Source organism: Ranitomeya variabilis, chromosome 1 (assembly GCF_051348905.1).
Source record: "Ranitomeya variabilis isolate aRanVar5 chromosome 1, aRanVar5.hap1, whole genome shotgun sequence".
In the NCBI taxonomy this organism is placed as follows: Eukaryota; Metazoa; Chordata; class Amphibia; order Anura; family Dendrobatidae; genus Ranitomeya; species Ranitomeya variabilis.
Genome location: NC_135232.1, coordinates 283024103 through 283047468, shown reverse-complemented (window position 1 = coordinate 283047468; position 23366 = coordinate 283024103). Strand labels below are relative to the sequence as shown.

General features: G+C 41.1%; 1 protein-coding gene and 1 long non-coding RNA gene across 4 annotated transcripts in view; one reads left to right on the top strand and one right to left on the bottom strand.

Annotated features, from left to right (window-relative positions):
• Positions 1-15434, top strand: part of LOC143793933 (uncharacterized) — a 32710-nt gene extending 17276 nt beyond the window's left edge. The window contains exon 3 of the long non-coding RNA XR_013220340.1: positions 15209-15434. This is a non-coding gene — a long non-coding RNA (uncharacterized LOC143793933). The remainder of the gene's footprint in view (positions 1-15208) is intronic.
• The window catches only part of TTC28 (tetratricopeptide repeat domain 28), an 806054-nt gene that overhangs the window by 440196 nt on the left and 342492 nt on the right, over positions 1-23366 (bottom strand). The gene's annotated exons all lie outside the window — the stretch shown is intronic.

Sequence of the window (23366 nt, the reverse complement as noted above, 5' to 3'; positions counted from 1 at the left end):
AGGCTGTGTCTATAAGCATCTAAACAAAGAGGCGCCACAATCCAGTGCATCGTTCTGTATCATCACCATTGAGCTGTCCGGCCACAGAATGTCATCTGGCTTGGAGGCTTTTTATTGCTTTCCCTACAGAGCTCTTTATGGAGTCTTCAGACATGTTTTGGGGTAATGCAGAGATCACAGACATTGATTCTGACTTGAATACTTTCTTTGGCCAGATCCTTAGGTTGGGGCTATGTAATGGCAGTTTCTGATATTGCATTTCAATTAAACATTTATCAAGAGAAAGAAATTCCTGCCGTAACTGAATGCTCCTATATTTCATAGACAGGATAGTTTTACTTATTTTCTCCTCCTTAGATTTTTTTTTATCAGAAACAGTTTAATATTTTTCCAGATGAAGAAAACTCATTTTATAAGGAAGACTCGTTTTATAAGGGCTCAGATACTCACCCTAATACTCACCCTATAGAATCCCCCCACAGCTGCTGTTCCAATTCTTCCAATGAATCTATTTCCTGGTCTATTTCCTGTCACCACTGTATCCAGTGATTGGCTGAGATATTTTCAGCTATTTCCTGTCTTTGAAGATGGTACCAGGAAGTAGAGACCAGCGGGGATCAAGAAAGCTTTGGATTTGAAGCTGAGGTTGAGATTGGCATGTGCAGGGGCAGTTCTATTGTGCTTTAAACTTGTCTAAACCCTTATAAAAATAATGTTTACCCCTACGACAACCCCTTTTCAATATAACACATGAGACTGCTACTGTGCTATTTACTGTCAACCATATTAACTCTCTAGAAGTAGGATCACTTTGCAGAAAGACTATAAGTCTGCATCTGTATATAAGGTTCTTCTGATCGCTACCTCCTGTAGTTCTTCTTGAAGACTTTTAGTATTATTATTACAGTTGGTGCGATTCAATAAGCACGTCCCAATCCACTGGCTACCCCAGTGGTCTGTGGCTGCTGCATGGGAGAGGGAGTACCGAAACTTACCTGCTGGCGTCCACGCATATTCTTTTGATTAGTCAATCTGGCGCCATGTTATCATTGCAGAGTGACACATGTCAAATTTATGCTAATCAAAAGAAGAGCCATGGACGTCACCAGGTAAGAGGTGGTTCTCCTCCTATGCACCAGCTACAGATCGCTGTCACTGCCGCTGGCATGGCACGTGCATAAAAGATCACAAAATATGTTTTTTTGGAACGCACCAATACATTCTACAAAGTAAATATACCATTACATGTAGAAGAGAACACAGACACAGCTGCATTGCTATATTAAAGGCCAGTGATGACGGAACAAAATACTCAATTTAACCTCATTTAAATGCCAAGTCAGTTTGAATACAGTGTGTGCATCAATGTGATAATGTGCTCCCAGTGTGTATAGGCTTTGGGCAAGTACTTAAACTAGGATTTCATCTCCATTATAGTGTTGTACTAATGTGTTCTTCATTAACATCCCGATGCGAATGTACACAGAGACAAGACCACAACTTAAAGCAGCCTCACGTCCTCTGCCGTTCCACTCTATTTGCAGTGCTGATGTTTGATCGTTCATTAATGTTATATCAAAGCTGCACATTATTTCAATATCTCCAAAACAAGCAATATAATGCATTTATGGAAAGTGCATGATTTAATTAGCAAAATGAAAGCTTTTACACTAAACTAATTTGCAATGAACTAAGCAGAGAGATGACTATCTGCCAGAAAATAAAAAGAGAAACAAAATAACCATAAAAAAGAACAACAAACACAATCCTACACATTAAATTAGAAAACAAAAGGGAGAGAACATATTATTACGGAAACATCAGTATGTATGATTCCAATCAGTGAAGTAGTCAAAGGTTTCATGAAAAATAAGGCTGCCTAAAGCTTAAAAGGGTTTTTCGGAACTTCCATATTGATGACCTACCTGTAAGCACCCCGACACCCCAACGATCAGACGATATCTGCTCCAGCAGCGCTTACACATAAGCAATGTACGAAGTGAAACACTACCATTGCTGAGTATTGATTACATCCAGCCGATGCCAGAGTATACACTACTGTTCAAAAGATTATGGTCACCCACACAATTTTGTGCTTTCCAAGAAAACTCATACTTTTATTAATCAAATGAGTTGCCAAATGAATTTAAAATCTAGTCCAGACATTGACAAGGTTTGAAAAAAAAAAGATTTTTATTTAAAATAATAATTTTCTCCTTCAAACTTTGCTTTCGTCAAAGAATGCTCCCTTTGCAGCAATTACAGCATTGCAGACCTTTGGCACTCTAGCAGTTAATTTGCTGAGGTAATCTGGAGAAATTTCACCCCATCCTTCCAGAGGCCCCTCCCGCAAGTTGGTTTGGCTTGATGGGCACTTTTTGCGTACCATACAGTCAAGCTGCTCCCACAACAGCTCAATGTGGTTGAGATCTGGTGACTGCACAGGCCACTCCATTACAGATAGAATACCAGCTGCCTGCTTTTTCCCTAAATAGTACTTGTATAATTTGGAGGTGTGCTTTAGGTCTTTGTCCTGTTGTAGGATGAAATTGTCTCCAATCAAGCTCTGTCCACAGGGTATGCCATGGCGTTGCAAAATGGAGTGATAGCCTTCCTTATTCAATATCCCTTTTACATTGTTCAAATCTCCCACTTTACCAGCACCAAAGCAACCCCAGACCATCACATTACCTCCACCATGCTTGACAGATGGCGTCAGGCACTCTTCCAGCATCTTTTCAGTTGCTCTGTATCTCACAAATGTTCTTCTGTGTGATCCAAACACCTCAAACTTGGATTCGTCTGCCCATAACACTTTTTTTTCAGTCTTCCTCTGTCCAATGTCTGTGTTCTTTTGCCCATATTAATCTTTTCCTTTTATTAGCCAGTCTCAGATATGGCTTTTTCTTTGCCACTCTGCCCTGAAGGCCAGCATCCAGGAGTCGCCTCTTCACTATAGACGTTGACACTGGCGTTTTGCGTGTACTATTTAATGAAGCTGCCAGTTGAGGACCTGTGAGGCGTCGATTTCTCAAACTACAGACTCTAATGTACTTGTCTTGTTGCTCAGTTGTGCAGCGGGGCCTCCCACTTCTCTTTCTGCTCTGGTTAGAGCCTGTTTGTGCTCTCCTCTGAAGGGAGTAGTACACAACGTTGTAGGAAATCTTCAGTTTCTTGGCAATGTCTAGCATGGAATAGCCTTCATTTCTAAGAACAAGAATAGACTGTCGACTTTCACATGAAAGTTCTATTTTCTGGCCATTTTGAGAGTTTAATGGAACCAACAAATGTAATGCTCCAGATTCTCAACTAGCTCAAAGTAAGGTCAGGTTTACAGCTTCTCTAATCAGCCAAACCGTTTTCAGCTGTGCAAACATACTTGCACAAGGGTTTTCAAGGGTATTCTAACCATCCAATAGCCTTCTTACACAGTTAGCAAACACAAAGTACCATAAGAACACTGGAGTGATGGTTGTTTTAAATGGGCCTCTATACACCTATGAAGATATTGCATTACAAACAAGACGTTTGCAGCTGGAATAGTCATTTACCACATTAACAATGTATAGAGTGTATTTCTGAATCATTTAATGTTAGCTTCATAGGAAAAAACTCCGCTTTTCTTTCAAAAATAAGGACATTTCTAAGTGACCCTAAACTTTTATACAGTAGTGTATATAGATGATAAATAATACAGTAGATAGATAATAGATAGATGGACAGATAGATAGATAGATAGATAGATAAATAGATAGATAAGAGATAGATAGACAGACAGAGCACATTATACTCACCTATGTAGAAGCGTAGAAGCCTTTTTCTTCCTAGGGTTTCAGGAGAGCGCTGGATGTTCGGCACCTAGTGACATGAGGATGTCATGTGACCCAATGGTCCTGGCAGAAACGTCAGACTTTTCTGAGATTGAACGTGGAGAAAGAAGCTTTGAGCTTTATTCTCCACCATTCAATTCAGCAGTCTGCCCCTACTAACAGCTGATTGCACTGGTTAGTCCAATCAGCGGAGTCATTCTCCTGCTGTCTTACACTGTGTGCTGCATGGGAGGCTGGAGAAGGAGGGTCTGGCGGAGACTGTGAATGGTGTCAATTATGAAGTTATGACCAGTCTCTGCCAGACAGGAAAACACTAATGGGGGAGTGAACAACTCCTCCAGATCCAGGAGAGTGCCGCTCACATGACTAATTGTGATATCTAGGACACGATGCAGAATGCTAAGAGGGAGCATATTACACACTGTCAGCATTCTGCTGCCTAGATACACACACAAATTATACAGAAAGCCTGGACAACACCTTTAAGGAACAGGGGTATCTGTATTTTTATTTCCTAATTAATGCCCTTTGAAAGTATGTCACAGAGGCCTTAAACACAACAGCATGTTATAGATCTGTGACTTATGGCCCGTAACATGGTGCTCATAAGAATGTATTATCTTAGCCACAAAAATTACAGCATATACCAAGACAAGCCATACTAATCTTAACTCTTATGTGCAGAAATTCAATATGAGAACGCAAAGTGTTACTATATTAGCAACGGAGAAAAAAAATATACCTATTCAGAACATATTTTTAAGAGACCAAATGGATTCCTTATTAGGCTACAAAATACGGAGAGTTTAAATTGTGGAAAATTTGATATAACTCAATTAGGCTAAGGCTATATGACGACACTTGGTCTACAAACATTGTGGTTGTTGCAAATTAATTTTTCGAGGTCAAGTTGAAGGTCACATTGGGGTAATGCCACGATTATTCTGACTTACATGAATTCAAATGTTGCTATGAAGCACAAGCCTTATAGAACTGTTTGTCACTTTGCTCCCAATGCAGTATAACCTTATGCAAGCAGATGTACAGTATACACTCCCTGACAGAAGTTATGTCGCTTATCCATGTTACGTAAATTAAAGCTTATAACCTGACGTTAAATTCATCCATTGGTTGTATAAATTATTCTTTTGAAAGCTGAAACCCTCCGAAATGTGGTTTAGGTTAAGAAAATAAATTGGCATCAATGCAGAAATATTGATCAGTTAATGGACAAAGAATGGTCAGATTTTGGCAAGACAAAAGTTTTGTCGCCCACAGAAAGTAATGTGATATTCAAACAAATAATTAACTTAAAATACAAATATATGTTGCATAACATTGGTGAATGAAGTTGTGGTGCTATTAGAGTCATATTTAATATTTTGTGTGACTTCCATGAGCTTGAAGGACTGCATCCATGCGGTTCAACAATGATTCATACAATTTATTAATGAAGTCATCAGGAATAGCAAAGAATGCAGTCTTACTTGCGTTCCAGAGTTCATCTAGATTCTTTGGTTTTGTCTTCCAAGGCTCCTCTTTCATCCTACCCCAAACATGCTCAATGATGTTCATGTCTGGTGACTGGGCTGGTCAGTCTTTGAGCACCTTGATCTTTTTTGCCTGGATGAACTTTGTTGTAGAGATGGATGTATGAGATGGAGCACCATCCTGCTGCAAAATTTGACACCTTTTATGATTTGGAATATAAGAGGTAGCTAATACTTCTTGATATTTTAGGCTATTGATATTGCCTTCCACCTTGCAAATGTTTTGCACACCCCCATACTGAATGTAACCCCAGACCATGATCTTTCCACCACCAAATTGAACTGTTTTCTGGGTGTATTTTGGATCCATGTGGACTCCAGTAGGTCTCCTACAGTATTTGCTGTGGCTGTGGTGTAATTCTACTGAAGATTTATGAGAGAAATCCATTTTCTGCCTCTTTTCCAGCATCCATCTGTTTAGCAGGTTGTGAGACTTTGCAAATGCCACACGGTTTTTTATTTGCCTTCTGTTTAGTGCTGGCTTCTGGGCACTGATTCGACCATGGAGGCCATTTCGAGACAGAATCCTACAAACTGCTCTAGTTGACACAGGGACTTGAGGTGACCAGGCCTGTTGGAGCTCTGCTGCAGTGGAAGAGGGGCTTGCTTTGGATTTTCTAACCAACAAACATTTCTCCTGAGCAGTTGTCTTGCTGGGTCTGGTGGACCTGGGCTTGTCAAACACATCTCCAGTCTCTTCAAATCTTATTTAATTCTTTGTACTTGACGCTGAGACACATTAAAGGTGCCACCCACCTCTGCAGTGGATCTGGTCTTCAGCCTCTTGATAATCCAGGCTTTGGTCGCAGGGTGGATTTTTGGCATGTTGTCAGGCCTGGGGTGCTGGGTTTTGTTTGTATACACACACACTAATTAACCGATCATTTACTGAGCACAGGTGAGGATGTAAACTAGGATTGGGTATGATTGGGTATGATCATGATTTCAATTTAGAAGAGAAATGGCGTGAACTTTGGGTCAGTGCAGTAGACGGTGAGCCTCAAGCATTTCCTCACTTTCAAAATCCACCACCAGGCTTCAATCTGCCAAGGAAAACCTGGGTCACTTTGAATCGTATCAGAACAAACTTTGGTGTCTGTGCAGATCTTATGCATAAGTGGGGAAAATCTGACTCTCCTGCCTGTGACTGTGGAGCTGACCATCAAACAATTCAGCACATTGTCGATGAATGTCCCCTCAGATCTTATACTGGTGACAAGAATGATTTCTATACTGGAAATGACAATGTTATTGCATACATAGAAAATATCGATATCCGACTCTAATTTCTGCTCCTTTGTTATTTTCAATCACTGTTTATCATTTATGTATTCTTATATGATGTTTAAATATATGTTCATACGATTAATAATAATAGGATTGGGTACATTATATGACCAGGCGACAAAACTTTTGTCTTGCCAAAATCTAACCATTCTGTGTCCATTAACTGATCAATATTTCTGCATTGATGCCAATTTATTTTTTTAACCTAAACCACATTTTGGAGGGTTTCAGCTTTCAAAAGAATACGTTATACAACCAATGGATGAATTTAATGTCAGGTTATAAGCTTTTATTTTACATATCATCAATAAGCATCATAACTTCTGTCAGGGAGTGTATAGGAAAATAGTCAATCAAGCACTGTAAGTACCACATGGCTGACCATTGACAAGAATGTGTTACTAGCAATGCATGTCAGGCTGTTTATGTACAGCACTTTATTGTGTCTTGTTAACTAAAGTGTTAAGTCTATAAAGTGCAGGAGTTAGCCAACTTAAAGTCAATTCTCCTCCTTAAACTGGGGTAATGACTTAAGACTACTTAAACTACTGTAGTTAAAGTGTGGCACAACATCTTACAGCCATTTCCATGCTTTATTGACTTGATATCCCAATGGGCTTTGTGAGCTTAAAATTACGTAGGGCATACACACTAAAGAAATAGAAACATTTTATCACAGTATGGAACATTGTAATTTGTTGCATTTGTCTTTAATGCTATGTCATTTTTTTCCATTTCCATTACTATTATTCATCAGAAACCAGCCCCATATCTACATAATATAAAGCAGCTAATTAAGGTATTTAAAGCCCCGCTGTTAGTCTCATAGGGAGTGGGCAGGTAATTAGAGCATGTGTGATAAATCTGTACAAATATCACGCCGTGAAGCCTCAGCCCAAATCTGCATAACTGCAGATGTGACATGGTGAGGAGAGATAGGGACTATTACTAGAGAAGAGATGTGGCGTCGTGCTAGGCCTGGGGTATCCTAGTCATGGAAAACATATCTTCAAGATAATTTTGTTTGTTCCATGTTAATCAATTTCAATTAAATACAGCAAACTAAGGTTCAACTTTATGAAAGTTCTTTGAAATAATACTACAATTTTTAGAAGCTATGGGGGTTGTCTCACAACTACAAGTTCCTTTATCACAGAAGCTTTGCAGACAATGAACTGATGACCAAAGTGGCATCTGCTGGGACCCCTGGTCATCAGCTGGTATAGACATACAGCATCTAGTGATACATAAAAGAGAGGACTCTTAAGCAGATACCCATTAAATGGAGAGAATGCTAGCTTCTTCTAGTGTCCTTCCAGTTAGTGAAGCAATAAAGCAAAGCAGAAATATTATCATTATAAAACATTGGAGTAGAGAGGGTAGAAAGGATGCTGTCCAGTTACGTTGCATTTGAGAGATCTACTCTTTTAATACAAAGATGTTTTAAATATATTGATTTCTAAAAGAAAAGAAAGAGGTCATCTTGAAATAGTATGGTTCTACTAAAATAAAATCTTACATAAAACAAAAATGCTAAAAGTGTTATCTAATCACGATTTAAAAAAGAAATCCAGCAAAAACGATAAAATAATGTATACAGAATTTAGCAATCCCCGACACTCCTTTTCCAGCATTACACAGGCGCCCTCACCTTCCCTGATCTCAGTACTTCCTGGTCCATTGCTCCCTGCTGTGGAAACTGCAGCAGTCACAGGCCCATCTAAACCAAACATGAAGTACAAAGCAGGGTGCCTAGGCAGCATCAAAAGAGTGGCTAAGGTCAGTAAGGTGAGGATAGTTTATTTTATTATTTTATAACATTTTGGATATTTTTAAAAAACTTTTTCAGGCGTGAACAACTGCTTTAATGCTCAGCTTTTGAATTTTTCAATTTTCAGCTGGTAAATGGGAGAAAAGAGGAAAAAATTAAGAATCTTTGTGTGTACAGTTGGGAATCTTTACTGCATAGAGTTCTATTAGGTTGGTCATACACATTAACTAGCTGTCTGCTAAAGAGCTATCTCTTCTGACTTTCCTATAAATACATATGCTTGGCTCAGCTGATTGTGAATGTGTTCTGCATGGGGAACAGATGGTAACAGGCTTCAAGACACAAAGTCAAGAACAAAAGGATGAGGCATTTGAAATCCAACTGCCCAAATCTTATCTCCCCGACATCTGGCAATAGGAGCGGGTGCACATTAGATGATCACTTGGTCACTTGGTCGTTCTGATGAGGATTATGTGAAAGAGGCAGTGAAATGGCTGATCTTGTAGGACACATAGAGAAGAAGGTTTTTAGGTCTCTCTTTTGATCTGAATATGAGACAACATCTCCCAAAAGCCCCTTCATCAAATTCGCCAAGACATGGTGCAATAGCAATAAGCCACAGTCACCCAATTATAAATGCAGCGTCAAAGGCAAGAGTTCCCAAATTGCTTCGGTTTCTGTGTTGCAGGTTAATTATGCAATTTAGCGCGGTGGTGACTGTAAACACCTTCCAGCCAGAATAAGCGGCGATCCCCTTACATACCTCGCTAAGGGAAAAAACACTTGTCACTTTTTAATGGCATCTTTGACAAATACTCAGAAGGGACCATGTACCATCACAATGCTGTGATCTGTGCATGACTCCACGCATCAGTTGGCTAGTGTTGGGATTGCTTGTATTAATAGGCTGTGTGCACATTGCAGAGTTGGTGCATTTTTGATGTGTTTTCTCTTCGTGGATTTGTGAAAAAACCTGATGCCAGCAAAGTGAATGAGAAACCTGAAGTGTCTTGCACATGATGAGTATTTTTGACTTGCAGATTTGGTGCAGAAAATAATTTGCTGCATGTCAATTTTCTGTGTGTTTTTGCCCTGCGTTTTTCACCATTGACTTCAATCTAAACGCGGCAAAAACAGAAGAAAAATGCAGTAAAAACACAGCAAAAACGTGCGTTTTGTAGCTTCATTTTTCCTGCCAAGACATGCAGAAGTTTTACTTAACGTGTGCCCATACCCTAAGTGTGTGCCGTCTATTTTTTAGTGATATTTGAGGACAAAGTTCCTCTGTGGGGTCCATTGAACTGAAAACTTTACACCACGTATATACAGTGCCTACAAGTAGTATTCAACCCCCTGCAGATTTAGCAGGTTTAATAAGATGAAAATAAGTTAGAGCCTTCAAACTTCAAACAAGAGCAGGATTTATTAACAGATGCATAAATCTTACAAACCAAAAAGTTTTGTTGCTCAGTTAAATTTTTATAAATTTTAAACATAAAAGTGTGGGTCAATTATTATTCAACCCCTAGGTTTAATATTTTGTGGAATAACCTTTGTTTGCAATTACAGCTAATAATCGTCTTTTATAAGACCTGATCAGGCCGGCACAGGTCTCTGGAGTTATCTTGGCCCACTCCTCCATGGAGATCTTCTCCAAGTTATCTAGGTTCTTTGGGTGCCTCATGTGGACTTTAATCTTGAGCTCCTTCCACAAGTTTTCAATTGGGTTAAGGTCAGGAGACTGACTAGGCCACTGCAACACCTTGATTTTTTGCCTCTTGAACCAGGCCTTGGTTTTCTTGGCTGTGTGCTTTGGGTCATTGTCTTGTTGGAAGATGAAATGACGACCCATCTTAAGATCCTTGATGGAGGAGCGGAGGTTCTTGGCCAAAATCTCCAGGTAGGCCGTGCTATCCATCTTCCCATGGATGCGGACCAGATGGCCAGGCCCCTTGGCTGAGAAACAGCCCCACAGCATGATGCTGCCACCACCATGCTTGACTGTAGGGATGGTACTCTTGAGGTCGTATGCAGTGCCATCCAGTCTCCAAACGTCACGTGTGTGGTTGGCACCAAAGATCTCGATCTTGGTCTCATCAGACCAGAGAACCTTGAACCAGTCAGTCTCAGAGTCCTCCAAGTGATCATGAGCAAACTGTAGACGAGCCTTGACATGACGCTTTGAAAGTAAAGGTACCTTATGGGCTCGTCTGGAACGGAGACCATTGCGGTGGAGTACGTTACTTATGGTATTGACTGAAACCAATGTCCCCACTGCCATGAGATCTTCCCGGAGCTCCTTCCTTGTTGTCCTTGGGTTAGCCTTGACTCTTCGGACAAGCCTGGCCTCGGCATGGGAGGAAACTTTCAAAGGCTGTCCAGGCCGTGGAAGGCTGACAGTAGTTCCATAAGCCTTCCACTTCCGGATGATGCTCCCAACAGTGGAGACAGGTAGGCCCAACTCCTTGGAAAGGGTTTTGTACCCCTTGCCAGCCTTGTGACCCTCCACGATCTTGTCTCTGATGGCCTTGGAATGCTCCTTTGTCTTTCCCATGTTGACCATGTATGAGTGCTGTTCACAAGTTTGGGGAGGGTCTTAAATAGTCAGAAAAGGCTGGAAAAAGAGATAATTAATCCAAACATGTGAAGCTCATTGTTCTTTGTGCCTGAACTACTTCTTAATACTTTAGGGGAACCAATCAGAATTCTGGTGGGTTGAGGGGTTGAATAATAAATGACCCTCTGAAAAGACTTTTCACAATTTAAAAAAAAAAATAAACAAAGAAATAACATTCTTTTTTGCTGCAGTGCATTTCACACTTCCAGGCTGATCTACAGTCCAAATGTCACAATGCCAAGTTAATTCCAAATGTGTAAACCTGCTCAATCTGCAGGGGGTTGAATACTACTTGTAGGCACTGTAATTATTAGGCTAGAAAGTATTTCGACTATGTCATCATTTTTAGGCAGAGTTCACAACTCCATGCTGTATAAAACCCAAGATAGAAACATAATAAGCAAATACCCTGCAGTAAATGAATAAAAAGCAATGATGCATGAAAATAATATGGGGTACTTAGTTCACATAATTTTAATAAAAAAATGCAAAAGGCATCACACCACGTCACGGTGACCCTAATAGGATGGTCCTAACCTCTAATATCAAAAACCTTACCAGCTGTCAAGTCACGTGCATGTGGATGAGGGCTGAGAAGGCTGAATCCGGCCAGTAGACACACAGCCAAGTCCAGTACATGAAAAGAGAGTATCTTAGTAATTGGCAATCCTATGACAATCCTTTACAGAAGCTTATATTCTGTCTTGGTTCTTCTAGTGGGATCCTTGTCTATTTTTCCTTTTTGTTGGGCAATAATGGATTGAAGGCAGATTGTGACTTCAGCCTTATTATTATGATATGCAGCTATTTGGTTTCTCGATCTTTACTTCACGTAGCCACAAATATGCTTTTTCAATGCTCAGTGATCTCAAGGCAATGCAATTTTAGAGCTTGGCAATGGTGTCATAAAAAGCCTACAGGCATAATTGAGAATGCTACCTTACTTCCAAGAATGGTGATACATTATTTAAACTGTTGATTTGCGTTCATTACATGCTGCATTTATTAATGAACTTATTATCCTCAATACATTCTTAACATGATGAAATGACTCCTTTCCCTTTCAGATAAATGCTGTACAGTCATATTTGCTGGTAATATATTATTATATTGGAGCATATCACCCACATTATTTGGTCAGTAATCGTGTGGAAGTTATTACTAATAGCGATTTAGATGATCGGTAATTAAATGCCTGGTAAATGCTAGTTTCTTGGAATCGGTGAATAGGACAATGACCGTAATTATTTGCCAAATCCTTTCTATTCCTACCACATGTCAACAATGTAAATGAGTTCAACTATCTGCAGAAAACCATATTTTAGTAGCACAAGGTTTCTCCAGAAACAAGACTGTAGTGTTTTTATACAAATTGTATCATAAGTACTGTCCATCTGGATATATCTGTGCCTTGTAATAAAGAGAAAGTGTGCCCACTCTCTACTCTTACCTAATAGCGCCTTCATTCTGCTCATGCAACTTTATGTTGGTGTATTACGGAATAGGGAACAGCTGGCAAGTAATGCAGCCAATACATGTATAAAATCTGGAAGGGCCATAGTCAGTAGAATGTTGTTAACAGGAGGAGAAACAATTTTGTTACATTATGCTGGGCAAGGGGCCAGCACCTTGCCAAGGGGATTGGTGGGCATAAATCTGGGCTGCATGCCAGAAACACATGAAATGGAACATGGTCACACACAAAGTAAAGTTTGTATGCTTCATCGGTATTGTACAAAGACTGCAGAGTGATCATATCAAAGCATCATTTCCTAGGGTAAAAGTAAGCATTATGTAATAGTCCTGGCTAGCGGCAGAAATATCTATCTAAAAAGTGATGTATCTTCCATGACCCCATTAATAAAACCCATGAAGTTAGCTCTGGTATTTGCTCAACTCAATACACTGTACTGTGAGAATTGCTTAGGGTATTAATGGTAACGTGCTAAATGACTATGAAATACCGCATTATGCTCTGGAAACCTTCATTGTGCCACATAATGTTTTGTCACTTCACTCAGTCATATAGATAAGGAAGCGTATTTGTATTCCAGGTTTCTGGTCAAATGTATTCATGCGACCCTAATTGGATAAGGTAGACTAACCATTTATAACCATGGATAGACAGCTGACGGGTTTTCTATAATCATTTCTATTATACAAAATATTAAAAGTACCAGGACCCCTGATATTGAATCTTAAATGTAAAAAGTCCTTCCTGAGCATGAAGAAGGGGGGAAAAAAAACTGAAGGCCATCATACATTTTAGATTAATCTACTCTGTGCTGCTGTTCAACAAATGATTGTAGTGACCAGATGTCCATGTACATGTTAGTCCACACTGCCCATTATAGTGGATGAACCTGAGCATCCATGTTCAGAAACGCTGGCCAACAAATGATTGGGCATTCTGCGGATATTCTTTGATCATTCATAAATACTCTTTCAACCTTTTCCATAAAAACTCAAACAGCTGACTTAATTTGAAAAGAAGACAGTTTCAGATCGGTTGGCTAGAACTATTGATCTTTCTCAAGTTTTTATGTGACAAAAGATAATTTTGGTTGAAATCATTCCTTTTCATCAACTGTAAATGGGTTGTCCACTACTCAGACAACCCCTTCTTAATTACTATATTCCACCTTGTAAAATAAAAACAGCATGTACTCACCTCCAGTGTCAGCATCACTGAGATAGTCTCCTATGGCTTGTGAAACATTATGTCACGCGAGCCCTGCAGCCAATCAGTGGCCGCTAATACTCCGCCTCACTCTCACTTCCTTCAGATGAACCTCTGACAACTTGAGGAAGTGAGAGAGCAGCAGCAGGTTCATTCAAAAGCAGTATGACTGAAGAGACCCATTAATGGCTGCTGATTGCCTGCAGGGCTCATGTGACATAATGTCATGCAAGCCTCAGAATACCCAGCCCTGGGTACATGCTGTTAGGGCTGGTGGAACACACCAAATAATTATAAGGATGGCATGAGGTGTGTTCACAGCCCGGGGTCCACCATGCAGAGATGACACCTGCTGTTCGGTAATGGCGGACAGTATATGGCGGTATAATGTGAACACACATGGGTTAGCTTCACCCGGTATGTAATGAAGCAAACCCTGTTGTGTCACAGGGCCGCAATACCGCAGAGTGAACGCTAGTATTGGGTCATAGGACTCTGCCTCAAGGACAAGGGGTTAGAGTCCCTCTAGACCACTAGCGCTCAGTGCCGCAACTGCGGTGCCAGGGAAAAACCTAAATAATGATTTACCGCACTGAGTGCGTGCAGCGCCACTCTGGCGAACACCACTAACCGCCCTAACTAGGGACAGGTAAGCGCACTGGTTGCGCACGGTGCTGCACTAGCTAACGCTGCTGTTAGACGCTATAGATTGTGCCTGGTGCTGGATGGCACTAACTGGAGCTAGACAGCTCTAACATTCGCGAGCATTCATCAACACTAGGGATGGGAATGATTCGGAGCTTTCACCAGAACAGGCACACATCCACACACACACAATAACTGATTTATACTAGCGCATGGTCGAGTGGCCATGCAAACCTTTTATATCTGTAGCCTTCCAGGACCTTCCTAGTGCTCCAATCGGAGCCGCTACAGGACCTGAGCATGTGACCCCCGACCACCAATGAGAGGTCATCCCGTGGGCATGCTCAGTAGAAGAAAAGCAGGACTTAGTCTCTGGAACCTCTTCTCACCTCTGATCAATGCTGGTTACAAAGGCTGAGCCTGGAATGGCAGGTGTAACCAAACGCACAGTATCTGCTTGAGCCAGACGCTGGGACCAACGTCTCTGCTGAGAAGGCTCCACTGCGGTTGAAGGAGATTGGGAAACCGCAGCGGACATGGTTTGAGATTCCCCTTGTGCAGCGGTGGGAACTCGACACCTAACACATGCTGTTTTTATTTTACAGGGAATATAGTAACTAAGAAGGGTCTGAGTAGTGCACAACCACTTTAATCTAATGTGTATGTAGGCCTTAAACCAAAAGTTGACATCAAGATAACTATCTTCTTTGAACTTAACCAAAAAGTATATACAATATATGTAATGGCTTCTCACAATGGGCTGCAACTGTTCTTAAAAAGCTAAACTCACATCTGTGCTTTTACTCATGTTCTTCTGTTCCACTATAGGAATATAAGAATGAAAACAACAACAGTCCTGAAACCTACAGCATCCAGCAGACCTCACTGACTTCATTTGGCGTCTATTGGGTGTCCGTCAATGTGGCAGTTGTTTTACTGGATAAAATGAGAACTTTTGATGGCATATGCAACAGAAGATCTTAACGGGTCGGAAAAGACAAACCTCACCTAAGAAGTAATACTATTGAAAGTTCATGATAAATATCTTATTTTCTAAACATAAAATACAACAAAGCTCTACAAAAATGAATTCTGTCAAACACATTTTCAATCTATTTACAATACGCCACAAAGAACAGACATTTTCTATATTCTATTCTATATTCTAGCTGGAGGTTATTTTCATTGATGAGATGAAACATATGTCCATAGATCCCCCCTGGTTTGTCATGTGTCTGTAACAACAGAGCTATTTTTCACACACCTCTGATGCTCACAGTATGTTAAAGAGCTTTCAAAACATCAGTCAGTTCTATCCTTAGGCTAGCAGTAGGCTTTCGACAAAGGACGACTCTCAACAAACATCAAGACCTCAGAACGAGCTTACATATTCATGGCCTATAAATGCCTTATGATTGATACCTAACTACTAATGCTTCAATATATTTGCCATTGGTAGATGGGATTTACCTGGCTGTAAAAGTCATCCTGTGATTGAATGTAAAATTTCACCTCCATTCCTGAGATGACTTGTGCATTCATCACAACAAAAGCTGCCATTCCATCTCAGGTTTCTAGACCTTTCAGAGTAATATACGTTTCTTGACTAATCTTTACAAAGAAGTCGAAAACACACACACAAACAATATATCACTGAATTCATATATGGAAACACATGAAGAACATACTAACTAATATTGATCCCAGCGCGTAATGTAGTGTTACCCAAAATGCCACCGATTAACGGATACATGGACGGAATAGGGAAAGATGATGGTTGTCCATGAACATGTGTTAAACTGCTTGACTCAAAGACTGCAGGAGTGAATATAATCGCTGGATTTAGACACTTCCAAACACAATAATATCAATAACTCATTAAGATCTTTGGGGGAAGTAGCGAATGTGTTGGAATGAGAAAAGGCCATTGCATCATTGTAAAAACAGATAACATCATTGCTGATGTAAGTGTATTTTCCACCACGCCGTCTGTATATCACACTACGCTTTCATCCATCCCCCAGTCTGCATTAGGGAAGACTCACTGATCTATTTAATTTGCTTTCAAAGCAATGCAGCACACGTCAGGAACCAGGAGAATATGATCTATCAGCGCTCAGAGATCAGAACCAGGCCATGTTTGGCTTTCTGAGAATTATAAATACCCACACTGGAATTTCCAGAGAATAACAGAATAAAGCCTGATCCCTGCACTCCTGGGAAAATTGACCTTGTCCAGTTTTGTTAATTATAATAATGACACGTAGCAAAAACACCGCTTTATTAAGAACAGAAAGTCTGGGCAATTCTGGTACTCGAGATTCAAACACCTCAACTCTTGACCCTATAGTACTGATAATGATGTGCTATAGGTTTAATAGCGCTCATGGCATGTATAACATTCAGCTGCATTCATTGGTGGAGTTATCCGCACATGATGAATACTTAGGCCCCTCTATACAGACCTCAGGGTATTGATATAGCATTAGAAAATGTTTTCACTGTATTTCCTATATATTGTCAACTATAATACTGGAAAAACAGCAAATGTTGGTGTTTTCCATCGTTTCACACTGAGATTTGACAAATATTGTGAAACATCACCTCCTACTCAGCAAGTTAACACCTATCCACCTAATAGCAGATAACTTAGTTTGCTATGGGACTGCCATCAATCCATAGGACAGGGCTCTGAAGTGCTCCTGTAAATGCATGTCCATGACACCATGTCACTAACGAGACTAATGAGACATTTCAGAGCACCGTTATCGGGAACAGTGGTGCTCCGAGGGATCAGCAATTTATCACCTTTGCTGTATCCAATTTTACCTATTTTTATTTTCTTAAACTATCATCAATAAATCAGTGGTAAGGTAGACATATAGACAAATAGATAGCAGACACAGAGGAACTAAACCTTTTCTGTGCACAAGTAGCAACTAGCCTAGTAGGGACAACCCATTTAAGTACTTTCTGGACTTTAGTTGATGTAGACCCCATTTAGATCACATTCTTTATGTTTAATGTTAAACATGTCTATAAGACTCCATTTTTTTATAAAGCTCCATTAGTTAGACGGAGACTAAAAAGAGAGAGATGTTTTTGTCTAAGTATGACCAGTATACAGCAGCCAGTATAGGGCAGCCCATACAGCCTCCGATTAATGGATACGTCAGCAGATAAATAAACAGTAACGATATAAAAGAAATTAAACGCTGTCCTGCCAGTCGTGGATAAATGAGCTCCATACTATCACATTGTACTTGGTAGAAAGAACCCTCCCTCTTCATGGACATGATTACCGCACTTAACCCTATTACAGTCTTCTAAATATTTTTTATGTCACTTTTTGAGTCGTTTTAATGAGGAAGATATTAGTCACAAAAAAATGAAACATTGATATTCACATTTACATCAATGCATATCTATCGCTCTTTGTTGAGGTAAGTAATTGCCATCTGTTTTTTTATTTTTTTTCTCTTTGCTTGAAAGACGTTCTTGATATTATCCCCACTGAGAATTTCTTCTAAGCTCCTCGAATCCCTAAACAGATCAAACATGAAGGTCCTCTCATTAATCTGTAATCTCCAAGGAGTGAACCCTGCATTTCAATCCCTTCCTATTTACTCTTCTCTTCCTATTTACCTTCTTTGACGTGAATCTTGAAATGTCATCTTAGTTAATATTTCGGAGGGGGTGTTGTGACTCCAAAATCATTGAAATAGTTGATTGCAGGGTTAATTAGTAGATAACATTTCTAAGTAACATTATGCCGTGCTTTACAAAGGCATCTACAGCCATATTGGTATAAACTGAAGGAAACTTTAATGCTGTAAATGCTACAAGTTTAAACTATATGATACAGAAAGCTGGCTATCAAGTTTTCTGATGACTTTCCATATTTTTTATTAAAGATGTTGAAAAGGAGGAACTGTGCTGAATGAATGAGTAGGCATCACAGAGCATTTATTTGTCATCTATGACAATAGATGAATTTATGAAATGTTTTCCTTTATGTCACAAAAAATGTTTTACAGTAATATCATCTGTCACTTCAATTGTTTCAACTGTCACCTCAGTCATTGCAAAGTAATGTGGAGTTCGCACATAGCAGATGACAACTGATCGCAAGCGTTCCATGCAGATTAATTCATGAAGTAAGAACGGAAACTTCAGCTTAGCAAACATACAAATACTAACCCGGCCTAAGTGAGCAAACATGATAGGAACCAGGCTTCCCTACAACCGATCAGCATCAGAACTGCATCTTCACCCTGTCTGCACCTGTTTGGCTTCAGAGGGCAATTTTACTATTTGCAGCTACATTTCTTGACTGTTTAATTCATTTAATCTTGAAGAACAAACTTAAAGGGGTGTTGTGAAGCTAACATTTATTTTAATCCTAAATGTATGTCTATTTAATGTGATAATCTAATATCTTTTCTAACTCCTTGAGCAGCATGTCCATGGTCAACTTTCCTCCCACCTCTCATCTAACTCTCTCCTTGACAACCTCCAATCTGGCTTCCGCGCCCACCACTCCACGGAAACTGCTCTGACCAAAATTACTAATGACTTACTCACTGCCAAAGCTAACAGACAGTTCTCCATCCTCCTCCTTCTCGACCTGTACTCTGCTTTCGACACAGTCGACCACTGCCTACTGCTACAGATTCTTTCTTCCCTCGGCCTCAAAAGCCTTGCCCTGTCCTGGATTGCCTCATACCTTTCCGACCACACATTTAGCATTTCCCACTCCCACACTACCTCCTCACCCCGCCTGCTCTCTGTTGGAGTCCCTCAAGGCTCTGTCCTAGGGCCTCTACTTTTTTCCATCTATACCCTTGGCCTAGGACAACTCATAAAGTCCCATGGCTTCCAGTACCACCTATATGCGGATGACACTCAGATCTACCTCTCTGGCTCAGATGTCGCCTCTCTTCTGTCCAGAATCCCAGAGTGTCTGTCAGACATATCCTCCTTCTTCAACTCTCGCTTCCTAAAACTCAATGTAGACAAAACCGAACTCATCATCTTTCCCCCATCTCATGTATCCCCCCTACCTGATCTATCTATTATGGTAAACGGCATCACGCTCTCTCCCGCACCTGAAATCCGCTGCCTCAGGGTAACTCTCGATTCTGCCCTGTCCTTCAAACCGCACGTCCAAACTCTTACCACCTCATGTCGCCTCCAACTCAAAAATATTGCCACAATCCGTCCCTTCCTCAGCCCTCAGTCTACTAAAACTCTTGTGCATGTCCTCATCATCTCCCGCATCGATTACTGCAACACCCTCCTCTGTGGCCTCACCACTAACTCCCTTGCACCACTCCAGTCTGTCCTCAACTCTGCTGCTCGGCTAATCCACCTCTCTCCTCGCTACTCCCCTGCTTCACCCCTCTGTAAATCCCTCCACTGGCTCCCAATTCCCCAACGAATCAAGTTCAAACTACTAACACTGATATTATGGTTCTCAATGGCAAGAGAACATAGCCCAGCAAACATAAGTACTAGCTCTTGGAAGGATGGAAACTAAACTGACCATGAACTAAACCTGCCGCACAACTAACAGTAGCCGGGTAGCGTTGCCTACGTTTTTTATCCCTAGACGCCCAGCGCCGGCCGGAGGACTAACTAATCCTGGCAGAGGAAAATATAGTCCTGGCTCACCTCTAGAGAAATTTCCCCGATAGGCAGACAGAGGCCCCCACATATATTGGCGGTGATTTTAGATGAAATGACAAACGTAGTATGAAAATAGGTTTAGCAAAATTGAGGTCCGCTTACTAGATAGCAGGAAGACAGAAAGGGCACTTTCATGGTCAGCTGAAAACCCTATCAAAATACCATCCTGAAATTACTTTAAGACTCTAGTATTAACTCATAACATCAGAGTGGCAATTTCAGATCACAAGAGCTTTCCAGACACAGAAACGAAACTACAGCTGTGAACTGGAACAAAATGCAAAAACAAACGAGGACTAAAGTCCAACTTAGCTGGGAGTTGTCTAGCAGCAGGAACATGCACAGAAAGGCTTCTGATTACAATGTTGACCGGCATGGAAGTGACAGAGGAGCAAGGTTAAATAGCGACTCCCACATCCTGATGGAAACAGGTGAACAGAGGGGATGATGCACACCAGTTCAATTCCACCAGTGGCCACCGGGGGAGCCCAAAATCCAATTTCACAACACACTGATCTACAAAGCCATCCACAACCGTCCCCTCCCTATATCTCTGAACTAATCTCCCACTATCTTCCCTCACGTAATCTTCGATCCTCCCAAGACCTCCTACTCTCCTCCACACTTATTCGTTCCTCACACAACCGCCTCCAAGATTTCTCCCGAATATCCCCCATCCTCTGGAATTCCACGCCTCAACACGTCCGATTATCCACCACCCTCGGATCCTTCAGACGGAACCTGAAAACCCATCTCTTCAGGAAAGCGTACAGCCTGCAATAACCATTCTGCCGCCTCACCAACCACCCGAGCTGCCGCCACGTCACCAACCACCCGAGCTGCTGCCACGTCACCAACCACCCGAGCTGCCGCCATGTCACCAACCACCCGAGCTGCCGCCACGTCGCCAACCACCCGAGCTGCCGCGTCGCCACCGCCAGAGCTGCCGCGTCGCCACTGCCAGAGCTGCCGCCCCACTAACCACCCGAGCTGCCGCCTCACAAACCACCCGAGCTGCCGCCTCACCACCACCAGTGCTGCAGCACACCGACCTCCTGTCTTCCCCATTATCCCGAAGAATTTAACTCCACAAGGACAGGGTCCTCGCCCCTCTGTACCAGTCTGTCACTGTAAATTTGTTTACTGTTAATGATATCTATAACCCTGTATATAACCCTTTTTCACATGTACAGCACCCTGGAATTAATGGTGCTCTATAAATAAATAATAATAATAAATAATAATAATGACTTTAATTGAAATTCCCTATCATTCCTTCTTGTCTAACTGCTTTATTTTTTCTTACCTTCTTCCTGGTTGATGAAAGTTTGTTTGAAAATCTCTAGTGAATACAGGGATACTCAAACAAGCCATCATCAAGGACAGCATTTGCCCCCACCCTGAAATGAAGCATCATCAGAGACGTTTATTTTGGGGCTGGGTTAGTCCCTGCTCTACTGAACACTTGTCAATTACAACATATGCTCAGCAGATTCTTGTCACTGAGCAATATGCACAGTAACAGTGCGATCCCTCATTGGCTCTGGTGAGAAGTGATGATCCGGTAAGAGAGTGCACTGTCAGTACGCATTGTAAGTAGAAAAAACAGCGATGTACAGAGACACACTACTTCATCATAGAAATGCATGGGTATGTCTTAACATGCTCAGATACCACGCATAGATCTTCTACCCTAAAAGTGAGGAAAGGACCTCCATTATATGGTGTCATATATGTATTATATTGCCATACATGCAGAGACAATGGCTCTATAGTACATAAACTTTCACATTAGAGTAATATTGATCGAATGTGTTATTTTGGTGGGAAAACAAATTAGATTAGCATTGGTCGAAAGTGGCTTTTTTGTGTGAACAGCCTATCCTCTAATGTATCTGTTGGCTTCCTGACTCTCCCCTAACAGATAATGCTGGTGAAAGAAGGATCAAGCATGATACATTGCAATGTCTGATGCTTTTCTTCACGTCAGGAGATAAGTGGTGGCTTACACCCCTGTCCCTATTGAGAGCACATGCATGATCGGTCAGAGTAGGTATTCATGTGTATGTGGGGAGTCAGGAGAGTTAAATGTTGATAGAACAACTGGTTGACCTGATCAACATTGGTCTGATAGGTCTGACCAGCGACAAAAAAAGGGTGTTATACCCCTATAAAAGTATCAGAAAGTATTGGTTTATGTTGAATAGGAGAAATGAATTTGTTTGCAGGCCTCTTCCACTGCATTGCTGTTTTATCTAATACTAGATGGTGGCCCGACTCTAACGCATCGGGTGTTCTAGAATATGTATAGTAGTATAAAGCACAGCCCACGCAGTGTATAACACAGCCCACACAGTATATAACACAGCCCACGTAGTATATAACACAGCCCACGTAATATATAACACAGGCCACGTAGTATATAACACAGCCACATAATATATAACACAGCCCACGTAGTTTATAACACAGCCCACGTAGTATATAACACAGCCGCGTAGTATATAATTGCACAGCCATGTAGTATATAGCACAGAGACGTAGTATATAACACAGGCCACGCAGTATATAACACAGGCCATGCAGTATATAACACAGCCCACGCAGTATGTAACACAGGCCACGCAGTATGTAACACAGGCCAGGCAGTATATAACACAGCCCACGTAGTATATAACACAGCCACGTAGTATATTGCCCAGCCACGTAGTATATTGCACAGCCACATAGTATATTGCACAGCCGCGTACTATATTGCACAGGCCACGTAGTATATAGCACAGAGACATAGTATATAACACAGGCCACGCAGTATATAACACAGCCCACGTAGTATCTAACACAGCCCACGTAGTATATAGCAATGTGGGCACCATATTCCTGTTAAAAAAAGAATTAAAATAAAAATTAGTTATATACTCACCTTCCGGCGGCCCCCGGATCCAGCCCAGGCATTTAGCGATGCTCCTCGCGACGCTCCGGTCCCAAGAATGCATTGCGGCAATAACACGTGATGATGTAGCGGTCTCGCGAGACCGCTACGTCATCATCTCGCGAGACCGCTACGTCATCTCCGGTCATTGCCGCAATGGATTCTTGGAACCGGAGCATCGCCAGAAGCAGGAAAGGCGCCGGAAGGTGAGAATATAATGATTTTTTTTTTTAATTAATATTTTTAACATTAGTGTAATAATTATAGGGGATAACTCAGGAGACTCTTTGCGTGGAACAAGACAACTACAGGACACAGTTTTATAAGTGGTAAAGTCTATATTATCACACGGTGATTCAAACAGGT